This window comes from Vanacampus margaritifer, chromosome 17, assembly GCF_051991255.1.
Source record: "Vanacampus margaritifer isolate UIUO_Vmar chromosome 17, RoL_Vmar_1.0, whole genome shotgun sequence".
Taxonomy (NCBI): domain Eukaryota; kingdom Metazoa; phylum Chordata; class Actinopteri; order Syngnathiformes; family Syngnathidae; genus Vanacampus; species Vanacampus margaritifer.
Genome location: NC_135448.1, coordinates 12149678 through 12167743, shown reverse-complemented (window position 1 = coordinate 12167743; position 18066 = coordinate 12149678). Strand labels below are relative to the sequence as shown.

General features: G+C 43.2%; 1 protein-coding gene across 2 annotated transcripts in view; it reads right to left on the bottom strand.

The window, feature by feature from the left end:
• The window catches only part of LOC144036873 (teashirt homolog 1-like), a 128957-nt gene that overhangs the window by 44690 nt on the left and 66201 nt on the right, over nucleotides 1–18066 (bottom strand). The window lies entirely within an intron of this gene.

Sequence of the window (18066 nt, the reverse complement as noted above, 5' to 3'; positions counted from 1 at the left end):
TTTATGAGCCCGTAAAGGTGAAGGCCACGCATATTAAGGTGTTCACGCGCCGTGAACTTTTGGAGTAAGTTGCCGAATTAATTCCGCCATTGTGCTCCGTTTTCAATCTGCGAGTGTTTTAAAGTAAAAGAGAATTTCTATTATCAGCCAGAAACTGAGAAGAAGTTAAATATGCTTAATAGAGTTGAGGGTCACACAACACCTGTTTGGACAAAAGTTATACAATAGTTTGTCTTTATTTGAGGAGCAATTTTTTTTTTTAAGTGTGCTTTGATTGTGTGTGTGCTGTATAAAGTTGCGACTGGATTTAGATTAGGTTATGTGTTGTGCCAAAACAATCCCACCCAAATCTATGTATGGCATAACAATGTGAGGCATAACAATCACATAAGTTAACTAAACTTAGTGAAGCTATCTTGCGGAATTACAAATCAACATCTTTGTAGTGTGGCGGCTCATGCGAGAAGGTCAAGCCGTTAATGGTAGATTGTTAGTTAACGAGCTAGCTATGAGGATTACGGCAAAACTATAAAACATTTTTTTGTACCAGGGTGGCCAAACAACAAGCCATGACATTTTGGGAAAGGAGGTCCATTTTTGACATTAGCGAGTAGGCATGAGTAGCAATGCAAAACTGTGTTGGGCTGACCAAGAAAAAGCAAACATTTTTGTTCAACTTCCATTTTCAGTGTAAATGATCAAGTTTACTCATTAGCTATTGAGCATGGAACAGAATTATGACAACATTAAAATAATAAGTTAGCTAGTTAGCAGGATTATAGCACAACTGTAAAACAAATTCTGCCATTTTTGGTGAAGTTTTTGCAATCTGTCAGTCAATCAGTTAGTTAGCTAGCTAGCTTGTTCGCTAGCTAGCAGGGTGACAGCAAAACAATAAGATTTCAAATTTTTGGCACGTGCCAAACAAGAACCCATGATTTATTATTATTTTGCATGAAAAAGTAACCTCTTTCCTCTTTCCATTACTTACTTACGTTACTGTCTGCTTGAATTGGGGTCGATCGTGATAAACACTACTTGGTTTTATGACTAAAGTTGAATTAACTTTCTGGAATTGATCAATTCTGCTGTTGCTTTTATAGGCAACATTAATTTGAAATTGGAACTAAAATTGAACACATTTGTAGTTCAAACGAGCACTTAGAATGCATTTTTACATGCTTATAGCTTGTGGCCTTTTAGTAAAAGCAGGAAGTTCCTCTTCAAGTAGAAACCCTTTGCAAGTATATGTTCCGAGCAGCTCAGGTAACAAAACTGTCACGGACAAGCGAGCGGTTGTCAATACGAGCCAAACAATACAACATTTTCTTTCTACCTGACCCAAGTCTCGCCTGGCACCACCTGACACCGAAAAACGGCTCGCTGTCGCCGTGACAGCTGAACGGACACGCAGGGAAAGTTTGCCTCAGTTCTACACATCTCTTACAAAAAAAAACAAGTCAATCCAAAGCATGAGTGTGGAGGAAAAAAAAAAAAATGACACGCAACAATAGCATCTACCAATAGCACTGTCAAACAACGCCACCTCTCTCGGATGTTAAAAGCTTTAAGAGTTGATGCCTCGGTGACACTGGCAGCCTCGGGATGTCACACATGCTTGACGACTTGAGAGCGGTCCTCTGTTTTTTTTTTTTTTTTGTTCCTTTTTTTTTCGTGGGCGTGCGCATCTCCGGGCGGCAAAAGTGACATTTGAGGGGCACTTTACACAAGCCGGCGTTTGCTGCGGGGGGATCCTCCGTATCACCTAAAGAGCCTTTGTCAGTCATCGGAAAGCTGTCACCTTTCCGGGGGCCGATACGGTAGGGGGGAGAGCGCTGACAGCTTGGAATTAATGAGAGGTGCATGACAGCGCACCTCACAGCTCTCGTCGGCGTGTGCGCCGGTGTGGATGCGCGTGTGGCCTTTTGTCTCAAGAGGATGGACCCACTTCCTCACAATGCAGCCGGAATGATAGATAAGACCAGACACGGCGGCGGTTGTTTGGTTGGACTCGGTGCAGGTTTACCAAAACTTTGAAGGACCGCACCCCATTTAAACATCCCGACAGAGTTGGCGCACTCTCCTCTTGAAACTGTAATTACCTCGAGGGCACCTGGCACAGGTGGTTAAATAACTTTGGGTACCCACCCCGCGCACCCTTTCAACATATTGACAGACATGACGCACCCCCCTTCCCCCAACCCATATATAGACTTGCATTACGCTTCATCAAACGCACCCTGTGGCGGACACTTGAGCACCCCTGGGGTGGCTGCGAGTGTCATCTAGGTCAGCGGCCCCCATCCTTTTCTGTGCCATGACTGGTTACACATTAAGCAATATTTTGATGGGCTGTTGGACATCGAAAACAGATTCTGGCTGCTCCCTCTAAATTTGGGGGCGGGGGGGGGGGGGGGGTCTCTTGGGATAAAAATGGAGGAAAATAATCAATAGGACAGCATTGACAAAAGACACGGGCCCATTTGGTATCTGCCCTGTATGCCAGATGGCTAGTCCCTTTCTTGGAGTAATGGGAGTCAATGACACCATCAAGGTGCTACTTATCACTTGTAAGACTGCTGATATTGTCTCTTAAATGTAGCTTTATTTTTCTTGGAAGTTGTCGACTCTTCAGTCTCATGATTTGTTTTTCTCTCCTCTTTATAGAAGCACTCCAAAGAAGTTTGATTTTACAAATTTGTGTTTACTTTACTGATATATCATGTAACAGAGACCGTGATTTTCATAACAACACTTCTTTCAGACTCTGGTACCAAATGTAGGCATGTTTAAACATTCTGACTGTCAGGGTGGGCGTGATAGGTTGAGGGATGGTGGACCCAAATGCAAGGCAGTGAGACAAGAATGAAGTGCAATATGAAGAACTTGTGAGCAGACAATCGTGACTGGACTCATCGTCATGACCGGACGGGACGTGAGTGGACCGGTCGCCATGACCGGACGGGACGTGAGTAGACCGGTCGCCATGACTGGAACGAGCGCGACTTGACAGGACCTGACTTGCCTTGACTTGACTTGCTGTGGAGTGACTTGACTTTGCTGGGGCTATGACCTCTTGGCTGTGACGAGAACGGCTTGGCTAGCTGTGACGATGACCACTTAGCTAGTTGTGACGAAGACGACTTAGCTAGCTGTGACGAAAACGACTTGGCTAGCTGTGACGAGGACGACTTGGCTAGCTGTGATGATGACCACTTAGCTAGTTGTGACGAAGACGACTTGGCTAGCTGTGACGAGGACGACTTGGCTAGCTGTGACGAAGATGACTTGGCTAGCTGTGACGAAAACGACTTGGCTAGCTGTGACGAGGACGACTTGGCTAGCTGTGACGATGACCACTTAGCTAGTTGTGACGAAGACGACTTAGCTAGCTGTGACGAAAACGACTTGGCTAGCTGTGACGAGGACGACTTGGCTAGCTGTGATGATGACCACTTAGCTAGTTGTGACAAAGACGACTTGGCTAGCTGTGACGAGGACGACTTGGCTAGCTGTGACGAAGATGACTTGGCTAGCTGTGACGAAAACGACTTGGCTAGCTGTGACGAGGACGACTTGGCTAGCTGTGACGATGACCACTTAGCTAGTTGTGACGAAGACGACTTAGCTAGCTGTGACGAAAACGACTTGGCTAGCTGTGACGAGGACGACTTGGCTAGCTGTGATGATGACCACTTAGCTAGTTGTGACGAAGACGACTTAGCTAGCTGTGACGATGACCACTTAGCTATGGCGATGACTTGGCGGTGACAATGATCTACTAAGCTGTTACGAAGACGACTTGGCTGTGAACACTAACACTAATGAGACACACCTGGGGGAGGGTAGACACACACAGGTGGACGTGGACATAACGAGACAAGGGAAAAACCCAGCAACACAAGACAAAAAACACCAACCACAGACAAAAACAACAAGAACACCTATAACAAACAAAACCCCCACAGAACCGAAACATGACAGAGTTGGTGCACCCTCCTCTCTACTTCACACACCCTAAAAAAACTGATGAAAAAAAAAAACAAAATGGGTAATTATTATACCAGACAGCTATTACACATTTCAAGTGGCGCACCCCCTGGGGTGCACGCTCCACAATTTGGGAATCCCTGATTTAGTGTGACGTGGCAGCCTAATAAGAGGAGTCGTCCCATTTCGGCAAGCAGATGCTCACCCTCGCTCGGATCAAGCATCGGGGACGAGCGGATACATAGAAAAAGACAATTGGAGAGCCTCCTCAGATTGCATTCTTTGAGCGCGTCTCCAACGCGAGCGTGCGTGTGGATGTAATAATCCCGCGGTAAATGATTTCTGTCAATGTTTCGGCATCTCTATTATGCAACGGGAATAATGGGCAGCCAGAGGCGGAAGGAGAGGAACGAGGAGGAGCGCAGGGACAGCTGAGGCACCGGGTCGAGAAATCAAAAGCTTCGCGGGCGACATTGCGACTTTTGGTTTTCTTTCTTAGTTTCACACAGTCTGGTGAAAATGGGATTTAGACACATTTTTATGTTCAGCTGTAACGTATAAAGGGAACTGACACAGAATGAGCGTAAAAGTGGGAGAAAACAATAGGGCTGGCGAAATCCACGGGACTCGGGACACAAGGCTCAAAAAGGGTCACGCTTAAGTGTGGGTCATGTCAACTACGCAACGAGTGGCATTAGTATTAGCAGTAGGCAGCATTTTGCTAACTCTGGTCAAAAACCAAAGCCATCCATCTGTGCAAAACTGACACGGCAATACATCACCTTGGATTGCGTTCAAGGCTGAGATTGATGCTTAAGATTGGTAAATAGTGAAACATATTGTGCTCTTTTACCAACTTTTTCCTATCATGATTTTGACCACCTGAAAAGTTTCCACCCATACAAGAACGTCTAATAAGTCTTCCGGATTCTGATGACCGCAGCAGTCAGCGGGTCGGCACCATCACACAAAAAAAGACGTGCAAAACTGCAGAAAAATCAGGCACCTTCAAGATATGCGATTGCTTGATTTGAATAACGGACTCGGAAGATCTGACATGAAATGAAAGTTAAAATAGAAGGAAATAAAACAGCCATCAGCCAGTGAGTTTATCAGCTTGGCACCTGCTACTGGAACATTCTTGATGAAGCAAAGGTTGTCTTCATTAAGCGCATTAATATTCATGACACATGGTAATTCTGACACAGAAAAGGTCTCGGTAACCTTTTCGCGTGTGAGTTTTTTTTTTTTTTTTTAACTTCTCAAGGAAATTACAGTCCGGCAATGACTTAATTAATGCTCGCCTTCTCGCCGGCAGTTTGAGGGCCTGTCAGTTTGCCTGTCAGGCACGCCGAGGGAAGGATTGAAGGAGAGTAAACGACAAGAGGAAGAGGAAGGGAAGGAGGAGGGGGAATAAAAAACAGACAGATGAAGTCAACACCGACTTGTCTTTTGCAGACGGAACTTGTTAATAGCTCTGACTTTTTGCATTTCACTTTGCATTTCTTCCCTGCTTTAGTTTTTTTTTTTACCCTGAAATTATTATTGAAATGATTTGTTCGTTTGAACAGGGAAGTATTCATCGATGTTAGCATATTTACAGTTCTCTGCATTTCTATTAGTCACATTCTAGGATGTGGGTGGATATAATTTTTTCCTACATTCTCCCCTATCTCCCTTATTATTATTATTATTATTAAGACCTGATTACAGGCCATCTATAAATTGCTCTTTATCATTATTATTCTGACCCCCCAAAAAGGCTTTTTAGGGCCGTGTCATACATGAAAATCTGCAGACTTGGTTGAATCAGTGGAGCCGAGAGTTCAAAGTAGACACGGTGAAGCTGCATTTAGCTGTTATGCTGCACACAAATGGAATAAGCCACCAATTGAAGTGAAGTCAGCCCTGAGTGTAAATGCTTTCAAAATCCAGGCTAAAAATCTTTTAGAATGTGTTTAAAAGTTGCCAGTGTACATTCATTCAGTACTTTTGCTAAGATACTTTTGTTTTCTCTGCTTTGCTTCTGAATGTCGTTAGCTTGGAAATGTTTTTTTCCGGTGCCGTGTCTTTGAGCACATTGCCGGAACAAGAAAAGGAAATAGGCCATAAACAAAGAGTGCAGCTCAGCTTCTGATAACAGACATCATGGCTAGCTCGCTTTAGGCAGAACGGCAAACTTATATGAAACAGCACCAGGAAATGTATTTATCTCAGTTCATAAGCGGTGTAAATAAATAAATACATTTCCTGACATGTCTATTTGAGGGAGGTCTTTATTTGTGGTTCATCGCTTAACACAAAATACATATTTGTCCACTTGCTACCCCTCCCCCAGCGAGCGTCACACGGTGCCAAATGGCTTCCAGCATCGTGAATAACGGCGCCAACATCAGAGGAGGTAAAAAAAAAAGAAAAGAAAAAAAAAAGTGAACATAAGGAAGCATTTCCTTTATCATGTCCCATAAAAATAGCAATTTGGCCTGGCCCTTGTAGCGCCGTATGGAAGGCGCTGTGTTTGGCCGATAATGTTGAGATGACAGATCGCCTGGCGCTGGGGGTGCTTTCTCTTCTTCCCCGTGCAATAAATCCAGAAGGAGGAAGAGCTAAAGTGTGGAATTGCGGAGCGCCGACACCGCCGGAGCATTCCGCCGATGTTTCGGCGCCGGCCGGCCGGCCGTCACGTTTCGCGCGTCTTCCTCCAATACAAACAATGATGCCTAGCGACGTCTGGCTGACAAACGACGGCGTTTAAACGCTGTTAACTTCACTGAGCGAACATCCTCGCGCAGCCGTCGACATGCTGTTCTATCACATGCATTGTTTAGGTGACATGAATATGTTGTCACCGTGTCACAATGCGTGTGCCTTTCAAAACAAGCAAACGCAAAGGAGCGTGTTTGTGTACGTGACAGTTTGTTGAATATGGAAATTGGACGGGGGTGTGTGTGCAAGTGTGTGTGTGTGTGTTCAGCTGTGCTTTGATCATGTTCACCGTCGACTGCACAAACCTGCCTCGAGGTGTGTGTGTGTGTGTGTGTGTAAACAACTACGTTACACATCCATGCCAACTTCAATTCATATGCGCTGGCAACACACACCTAAGAGTGTGGCTGCTCTTACTAGACATTGAAATTCTCCATCATAGATAATCACATCAGGTCATTAAAAAAAAAAAAAAATCTAAATCAAGGGTTTGAAGAACTTGCCCCAACAATCCTATGGTCACATGGTCACTGGTCAGGCGTCATTCAAAATAAACTGTAATGTGAAATTGGGAAAAAGAGAGTCGACAAAAACACAAACAACAAACGAGAGGAGGGCTGGATTCAGATGGCCTCGAAGAAAACGCTTGACGGCGAAACCTTGACAGAGAAAGCTCGAGTTGAATGCATGGATTGGAGACCTCGACGTGCTGAGAGAAAACCTGACGTACTGACAAAAGTGTCATTCATTAACTCCTGCTAGGGCAAGGCACGTCAAAAAAAAAAACTAATAAAAAAAACTTGAGACCACAAATTTTGATTGGGAATTTTTCTGGCCAATGGAATATTAGTTATATTTTATTTAAAATCCCTATTATTGTGGTTTCTACACTCTAAAAAACAGTTGGGTCACAAATGGACTGATCCTCCACTTGGGTCAGGTTGACCCAAATTTGAGTTAAGAAATGGGTCTTTTTAGTGTAAAACAATTTTGGTCATACTTGGGTCGAAAAATTGGGCGGATCGAGCCTTTGCAGTTGCCGGTCCCTTTCTTTGGAATGACCTTCCGCTCAATATAGGCAATCTCCCTCTCTAGCTACTTTTAAAACCCGTCTGTATTCTTCTGCTTTTGGCTCACCGTGAGACTTGGCATCGTTTCGGTGCTTTGTGTGCGTGCTGTATTTTGTGTTACGAAATTGATGCTTATTTTATTTATTTACTTATTCACTCACTCATTTACCTACATATTGTTATTAATTTATTGATGTAAAGTTTATTTACTTGTATATACTTACTTAAAATATTTGTTTGGTTGTTTTTGTTTTACTTATCTTTACTGCATGGCCAATTTCTGTTCCATGTACAGCACTTTGTATACACCAATACTTGTTTTAAAGTACTTTATAAATAAAGTTGAGTTGAAAAATTGGGTCATTGTCAAATTGACCTATAAAGTGGATCGGTCCAACTGTTTTTAGAGTGTATATAAAATATGTATTTCATGAACAAATGGAAGAAAGTGCTTCAAAAACTGCCATTAATGTCATGCAATTTGAAGGGAAAACGCTATATTGGGATGAATCAATTATCTGTCTTTATTAATATATCAAAAGTACTAGTGGTATCGGTAATTGGTATCGGTATGATTGACCCATCAAGTTAAGTACTCGTACTGGTACCAGTCTGAAAAAAAGTGGGAATAAAAAACAGACAGATGAAGTCAACACCGACTTGTCTTTTGCAGACGGAACTTGTTAATAGCTCTGACTTTTTGCATTTCACTTTGCATTTCTTCCCTGCTTTAGTTTTTTTTTTACTCTGAAATTATTATTGAAATGATTTGTTCGTTTGAACAGGGAAGTATTCATCGATGTTAGCATATTTACAGTTCTCTGCATTTCTATAAGTCACATTCTAGGATGTGGGTGGATATAATTTTTTTCCACATTCTCCCCTATCTCCCTTATTATTATTATTATTATTATTATTAAGACCTGATTACAGGCCATCTATAAATTGCTCTTTATCATTATTATTCTGACCCCCCAAAAAGTCTTTTTTAGGGCCGTGTCATACATGAAAACTCAGCAACCTGCAGACTTGGTTGAATCAGTGGAGCCGAGAGTTCAAAGTAGACACGGTGAAGCTGCATTTAGCTGTTATGCTGCACACAAATGGAATAAGCCACCAATCGAAGTGAAGTCAGCCCTGAGTGTAAATGCTTTCAAAATCCAGGTTAAAAATCTTTTAGAATGTGTTTAAAAGTTGCCAGTGTACATTCATTCAGTACTTTTGCTAAGATACTTTTGTTTTCTCTGCTTTGCTTCTGAATGTCGTTAGCTTGGAAATGTTTTTTCCCGGTGCCGTGTCTTTGAGCACATTGCCGGAACAAGAAAAGGAAATAGGCCATAAACAAAGAGTGCAGTCTGAAAAAAGTGGTATTGAACATCCCTACTACAGAACCTAAAGTTTCTTTACACAGCTCTCTCTGCCTGAAAACGTAACTGGGACAGACTCTCTCGATCTGCTCACATCTGCTCATTTCTTCTAAAACCTCCCATCCTTTGCCGCACCTTCCTTCCCAGTCAAGAGGCCCGACGCGGCGACCCTCATGTGTATCACGTCTGCCGGCTTCCCCCGCAGGAACGCTCGCTTTAGCATGCAGGGCTGGCGGTGGCGGCGTCGGCGTCCCCCCCCTCGTTCCGCCGACGCCATGGATCAAAGTGACACTTGGTCAGCATCAGCACATTATGAACTATGGCCACCTGCCACACGAGACGCATTGTTCCCCCTGTGCTAATGTGAAGAATGTAGAGGACGCGCAAACAGGGGTTGCTGACAGCTTATTCTCGCTTATCGTGTGTGTGTGTGTATCATATCAGCACTTGCTACTGGTCCAGTACCTTTGCTATGCTTCAACCGGATATTGAACAACAACAGTGGGGTAGGGCTAAAAAGACATTTGACTGCTCCAAATTTTAAAGTTTAAATCAATAATATTAAGTTGTGACCAGTAGCTGTCACTGCTATATGGCTTGCTGCCTAAATGGGTTGCTTTAGGATTCCAAACAGGAAGTGAATGACCTTATAAGCTTGTTACAAATACAACAAGACTGCAAAAAGGTGCAACGTGAATGAGTGAAGTTCTGGCTATTTTTGCACTAGCTAACAATTTTTTCATAAAAAAAAAAATCATCAAATTAAGCATTTCTATCTATATACAGTGCATCCCTGTTTATAATGGGGAGTAAGCTCCAGAACCACATGCAATAATAGTATCTTTGGCAGATTTCCAAAGATTTTCTAAAAGACAATAAAAACTACAATAGTCAAGTAGTCTAGGTTCACGAGAAAATAATAATAATAATACTGCATGTAGCACTAAGGAGTCCCAATTCAAACTTCACTACAACAGCGATGAAACATAACAGATCATAAAATGGCCGCACCTTTCAACCTCTCATGAAAACTCTTCCTTGGGATTTTCATCATAATGACGCACCTCCAAAAAGACCAAGTAATGATCTCATCTCCAAAGATAAATCGGACAAACGGGGATGCAATTAATTTCCTCTTAGGAAAAAGAAATGGAGAAAAAAAAAAAACAGAGGCTTGTGCCTGAGCTGAAAAATAAAGACGCTGCCTCAAACCGGACCTGGCGACGTCTCATCGCCATTGACAGCCTTCATGTATGAGCAGGTGGCGGCCGTCCACTGAATAATGAAGCGGGCGATTAAAGTGACGGATGTGCGGCCATCATTCTGCCCGCTCTCCTCTTTTAATGCGGCCATTAGGGCTCGTGTAGCCAAACTTAGCTCATCAAATGGCCACATTCGCCGTCAATTGGGAGGACCGAGTACATCGAGCTGAGGCGAAGAAGCACTTCATGCGGAAAGTGACTTTCCTCAAGTCGTCCAATTCAGTTCAGTGACCACCACTGGAAAAATAACTAACTAAATGAATTCAATTGTAAACTTAATTTGCAAAAATTCTATGGTTACTGTTGATTTGGTTTTGAGGAAAAAACATTCCAATAGAAATAGTAAAGCTTGCCAGATGCTTGCTAGCATGCACGGACGTGCACTCCATACTTGACAGCAACCTGCCTGATCTTCTTTCAGGTGATGGCAGCCCGACAAAACCACTCTCACCATGCGGTCCCCCCGCTCACGGCCGCAGTGGCATTGCCGTCACCTGGCATGTCAGACCCGTCAGTTGGACGCGGCGCTTAAGTGGAGCGGGGACCCAGAGGTGTCACTAGCACTCGGGCATTACAGGCGGCTTAAACGTGCTAATGGCCCAGCTAATGCAGTTGGTATTCATCGGTGGGTTGTCCATGGGCACAGAGTGATACATTAACTCGCCGTGTCATCCGTGTCACGACAAAGTTGGCAAATATTCTTTTCGACGTGAGGGCATGTTGTCACGAGAATTTAGGAGGATTTGGAATGAAAAAGAAAAGATGTCATTTATGGAAAACAAACAAAACAAATTGATAGTTGATTTCCTTTCATACAATTGATCTCAAGGTATCGAGTACTCATGGAGCCTACCAAAACCAGCCACCGATACATTTAGACTATTAACGCATTCACTCACAGCCATTGTCACTGAAGCAACCCTCTTCGCTCCCGGCTGTTTTACTGGATTTTGACTGATTTAGCAAGGCTCACAGAATATTGTGTTTTATTGCTATAAAAAACATGGAACCTACCAAAAGAAAAAGAAAGAATATATTTCTATCTATTTTCCGTTTTGCAGCAATTAGCATTAGAATATAGCTGAGTTTTTGAGAATCATTATTCACAAATCTGTTTAAAACAGTGGGGGAAAGAGATTTTTGCAACATGGCCCTGATTGATCTCTTCTACTCTGCTGCCACCTGCTGGACGTTTTTGTAATAACTACCATTGCTTCAAGCATTCTCTTCAGTTAGAGCCTTCTGTATGCTCTAGCATAAAAAAAACCCCACATAAACGTATAAATAAGTCTTTGGGAGCACGGTAATATTTAAAATAAAACGTATTTATAAGTTTTTGGGAGCAGGTGAGTTAAAAAGTAAAAATCCATTCTTAATTTCTCAAAAAACTGACCCCTAATTTTAGTAATAAAATAAAAAGTGCTTCACTACCAAAAATGTTCTGATTTTGAAAAAAATGGACAGAAAAAAAAAAAGAGTATAATGAAATCTTCCACTGCGATATAGTTCATCTTTGTTCCCATGTTGTGTCTCCCACCTCGCTTGTTGACTTGCACTTGTCGTGTTTGTTTGATGTCAACATTCATACCCGACAGGCGACTAAGCGGGGAGAAATGCCACACATCACACAGCCGTCTCGCTAAAAACGACTGCGCCCGCCGCCGCTCCTTCTGCGGTCAGCCCGCCTGGTTAAGCGAAGATGAAGAGAAGTTCCCTGCCGGGGCGTCTAAATCAACACTTGACATCCGCACATTTGTAATGGGGTGAGTTCTACCTGCAGCCCGTCGCTGCGGGACACTCGTACGCCGGCGCAGAATGACGCCAACACTGACGCAAGGCTTTGAAAGCATCAATTAGCACTCCTGGTGGTCGGCACCGCTGATTATTTTTTTTTGCTTTTTACATTCCCCATTCTTTTCTTTAACATTCTCCTGGGATTAGCTGTTAAGGGATACAATTAATTTTTTGACACAAAAATGAAAGTGGTAATTTACCTGTGATAATGAGAGCTATTTTTATCATCCGCTGATGAACAGCAGAAATGCGGTGTTTATTTATTAATTAATTTTGGCCACCGTCGTAGCCGCCGCCGCCGCCGCCGCGACGAGAACGCCGTTAAATTGTGTGATCACAACTTCACAGGGGCGTCTCAAAGGAAATAGATTACAGAGCCGCCCGACAGTAATGAAACATTGTCAAAAAAATGTTGGGCGGAAGTTATAGGAACACTTTGATGCGCCTTTTGAACAAAATGTCAGAAAATGTTTGATGGGGACGCCTGCGCTCAAACCAAATGCATTTTTTTTCCATTTTGTTTGGCAAGTTAAACTGCCTGTTTCATTCTGTTGCTGCCAATAAATTCCACTGGTATTGCTTTTGGTATTATTAATGTATTTGACCATGTTTGATTGTTCAAATTTCCTAAGCACAAAAAATCAGCGCGACTTGAAGCATAATTAATGCGTTGAAGACACACAATACTGCTTCACTGCATAAACGGCTTGCAAAAAAAAAAAGACAAATGGTCAAAAGGAAGTACGTTTTGCCCTAGTTCACATCACGACAGCTAATGCTAATACTTAAAAACATGGCTGGGGCAACCAACGCATTCATTCAGGCACTACTGTTTTGTTGCCTAAACAGGTTGCATGCTAAAAGTATATCTTTGAAGTGATTCTAAATACGACAAGCAATGCATGTGCTTAAACCACGTATGTAATTAATTCAGGTCCAACTAGACCAGTGGCCCAATGAGAAGTCAATAAGAAAGCACATCTTTTCTAGTGCTACTATCCATAACAGACAATGCACTTAAAACTATTAATGGTCAACACCAACTATTTCAGGCCCGACGAGCTTGCTGCCTAATCAGGCTGCACAATAAGTCAAAACAGGAAGTACAGTATTGGGTAGTGGCTGCAAGAAACGCTAACGCTTAAAACTTCTACATGTATTCATTCAGGCCCAACAAATTCGGCTGCCTAAATGGGCTGCACGGTGAGTCAACACAGAATGAAGATTTGGCTTTCTTCATTATAGGTGTCCATTCCTCAAACCAACCAAAATGTCCACCCATTATCGGACATGGCATTCACAAAGAGTCTCAAAACGAATAGAAGCCACTAGAAACCACAGACTGCCTTCTAAATATCTTCAAATCTGCTGCGACCTGGAAGAGAGATGCCTCCTATTGAAGTCATCGCTTTTACGTAACGCTGCCGTCACAGTCAGGGATTCGCTCGCTGGGGCCACGCTAGCCACAGGTCAAAGGGCGTGGCAGGAGTGCATGATGATGAACGCCCATCCACCGCAGGCTGCGCCGAGGCGGCGGATAAAGGACAAATCTCCTCAACTTATCAGCCCGTGTTTGGGCCTGATGCATGAGCATAGACAAAAACAATCAGAAAGACAATAACACAGAAATGCTTACCAAGCAATCACTCATGGCGGTAGCATCATCTAGACTCAGGTAGGTCAAGACCACGCCGTCTAGGCAAGTTCACTCCATCATGCCGCCATCTTATAGGATACCCCAAAAGCATAAACAACCACAATGGACTGGCAACTGCCAAGGCTCAGATCAGTCAATACGATTGCTATTTGACAGGGCACAGACTGATCCAAATGAACACTTAGAAAAATCAAGTCTCAAGTGTAAATAAAAAATCCAAAAAGGGGTCAGCGAACATACGATACAAGCCATTGAGAAAAACGCCAAAACTCAGGCGCACCATGTTGTCATCAAGGATGACAGACCACTTCTAACCGTCATCTTAAATCTCGTCTCCGGCCATCAGATCAGTCCAGACGTCACCACCTGGCTGGGCCCGACCCATTCAAAACCATCTGAAACATGACAACGACCCGGCAGACAAGCCAACATACGTGACTCGAACTCCGTCTAGACAACAATCGGCAGGCGCCCTCGCCTGGGTTCAGCCAAGGGTTTGTCACTTCTATCTTAAATCACGTCTGGAGCATTCCGGAAAACAAACCGAAAGACGACGACAACAGCCCATGACCCTCGCTCGGCCCGAGCACCGCCTAGACTCGGGTCGGTCATGGCGGGGGGCGCTGGCCCACCGGGCCCAACCTGCTCCATCTCGCCGTTTATAAAAGGCCGCCATCTTAAATCACATCTAGCGGCGCGCATCTAATGACTACTGAGGCCCTGCATATTTCAACATTAATTCATTAGAGGCGGGGATCATCGCAGGGGAGAGGGTGTGTGTGTGTGTGTGTGTGTGTGTGTGTGTGAGTGTTGGAGGGGGTAAATCAGCGGCGGCGGGGAGAATCCTCGGCACACTCTGATTAAGGCCGTTATGTTTTATAGAAGCCATTTTTCAACGCCTCCTCTGACAGCACTTGAGGTTATTAAATTGTGGGCTTCAAAGAAAAGAGTGAGCGAGGAAAGGGAGGAGAAAAAAAGACGGATGACGATGAGAGAGAGCGATTAACAATGGCGAAGAGATGGCTTGCCAGCTCTCTTTTGCTGCTGATAAAGTGAACTACTTATGATGTGTGTGCGTGTGTGTGTTTTCTGGGGTTATCTCTATCTCCTCACCGGGAGATGAGTGTGTATCTGCGTGTGACTCACTGTACATACATAGCGCGCAGCCATTTTCTCTCTGTCGCCTCAGATGCAAGGATTCGGCTGAGATAAGCAACGGAGGACGCGCTCGTGTCCAAGCTGCGACCTTGAATCCAGCATACAGTGAACACACTATACTATTGTTTATCCTTTTCCTTTGCCATTTCTGTGCTTCTTTGTTGAATGGGTCACTTGAAAACCGATATTGAACATTCAAGTTAGACAATGCATATACCGTATTTTCACGACTATAAGGTACACTTAAAAGTCTTAAATTTTCTCCAAAATTTTGTGTGTACCGAGTTCCAAAATCTGTAAATGTTGTTGTGCGACTTCGGTAAGCGATTGAGTGTCTGTGTGGGAGCATTTCTGACATATTGCTCATATGCAAGAAATCCATCCCTGGTTGAGGACTGGCAGGCATGAGAACCCGAAAGACTCACTGATGACGTTGAGTCTTTCGGGTTCTCATGCCTGCCAGTCTTCAACCAGGGCCGGATTTCCTGTATATAAGATTCAGTTGGACTTCTTGGTGCTCTCTGCATTCGCTTTATGGAACTGCTAGAGCAAGTTATGCCACAATTTGTGAATGGATTCCGCTTGCACTAATCGAGCTTTCGCATTATTTCTGAGGAGCTGCACGGAACGAGAACGACTCTCACAATACTACAATGACAAGAGGGAACCTGGCGTGTTTGATGGAGAATTAGCCCAACTGTTCATCTCAGAGACAGAAGATGAGGACTTTGAGGGATTTGTGGATGAGGATTGGTCAAAAGGAACGTGATTGTTAAATACTTCAAGTACAACCAAACTCACTGTTTACATTGTTAAATACTTCAGTAAAGTAGTACCAAACTCAGTTTTCCTTTTTAAAATTGTATCAGGGATGTGATTTTTCCGCTAATTCGCGGAATTCCGCTTTTTTTTTATCTCCCCCCCCAAAAAAAAAATCCGATTTTTTTTTTAGTAGTAGTAGTAGTTCATTGTGTATGCACATGACTTCGACAGATAACATCTCTTGCTATAACAAAGACATTTGTGGTATGCTCTAATTTGAGTTACTTTTCATTTGGTCATGATACAATTATTTGTTCATGAAATTTGAACTCTTCAACATTATTTATGTGTTAACTTAGTAATCACATTAGTTAGATATGATGATATTCTCAGTGATAGTTTTTAAAAGCAAAGGCAGTCCAATGTTTTTGAATATGACTGATTTTGAGTTGACTAAAACTGCCATTTTATATGGGATAGTTCAATATACATTGAAAATTTATGCTGTTGTTTTGTCTATTTCTTTGTCATGTGAGTGCATTGAAAGTACTTAAAAACACGGAAAACCCATGAGCTCCGGGGGCTTTGCCCCCCTTGTCCCCCCACCAGGGCTCTGCCCTGGACCTAGCTGGGTGCCAGCGGCCCCCAGACCCCCGGCTAAATTTTCAGATAATTTCACTTTGGTCAAATCACATCCCTGTTGTATGCTAACATGGATGCTAGCGTATGTTTTATGGTCATGAAAATACGGTACAATGGAATCCAATGAGTCGAAACGAGAAGATAAAATGCAAACCTAGCCATCGCCCTCGGTTCGAGTGCCGCCTACAGATGAGTCAACATTTAAAAAAAATTTGTGACGGTAATAACAATAGTCGGAAAATAAAAAAGACCAGGCCAGTCAAGATGATCCTCATTGCGATGGTTGTGAGGATGAGCACAGAATCTGAAATTAGGCCTAGAATGGGTTTGACCGCTACCCGGGCCCCGTTAGTCAATCAAGATGAATGACCGTTTCTTCATGACCGTTGCGGTGATTAGGACCATAGACCAAAAATATGAACAGAAATAGGTCAGCAGAAATCTGAAAACCCATCACGCCCAGCTTGCCTAACTCATATCAGTCAGTTTTTCTTTTTTGTAACAATGCCAATGTTGACGACCACACAACCGAAAATTAAAACAGAATCTGTCCGTCAGAAATGCAAAAATAGCCATCGTTCTCGGTTCTCAGGTCAGTCAAGAAAATGTCTGCTTTTTCTTGATTGCAAAGAAAATGATAACTTCAGAATGTGAAAGGCTTTAATTAGAGGAACATGCTACTTGTGTTGCCATGGTTACCATAGAAACTGCAACGCTGCCACCCACCTAATATAACCCTTTTGCTACGGTGTCCCACAGGATGAATGCTGACATTTATGGACCAATGCATCACCAGCAAGTAAGTCCTTTTTTTTTTTTAGCACGGCAGCTAAATGAAAGTTTAGCATCATGACAAAAGATTGCCTTCATCAACATGTCATCTGTTTTTTTTTTTCCGGGAAACGTCAGCTAATGCGACGCCAATCCAGCCCTTAACCTTTGAAACGCACGTCGTTCATCACGGCGAAAACGCGGCGCTGCCCGCCGATGAATTAACCAGAGGTGGCAGCTTCTCGTCAGCCCGCGTCCTTCCTTCAGCCCGCTGCCAGCCTTGTCAAAAGATTGAGTCATCGCATCCTGATAGCCACGGTGGCGCTCGCTTACTCTTGTAATGCGACACATGTGGGGGAGAAGTATTACACCAGCACTTTTGTCCAAACTGACATGAGATGAAGTTTGACACGCAGTGTATGTTTTGGATGACAATCAAACGACTGAATGGTTGCACCTTTTTAAGAAGAAGGGAGTGCATACAGGAACATAAAAGGCAGAACCCCTTTGAAATTAGATATTGGACTGGTGAGGTTAGCAAGATTTTGCGGTAAAGAGCAAACGAAAACATTGAACGACTGCACCGTTGTGGGAGAAAGGAGCGCATATATGAAGATTATAGGCAGAAACGCTGTAATAACTGGCTCAACTGATCAAGTTATGCTTTTCTAAGAAAGACAGAATGAGAGTCAAACTTAAATTAATGAGGAGCAAACAAGATTGTACAGTTGAGAGGTGGAAGAAGCGCATACGGGAACTGTGAAAACTGACACTTGACTGGTGTGGTTTGAGAGGGTTGCAGAAAGATAAAAAAAAATTGATTTAAATCAAAAGCAGATATAACAGTATTGTACAATGGAGGATAGAGTGCATACAGGAAAATAAAA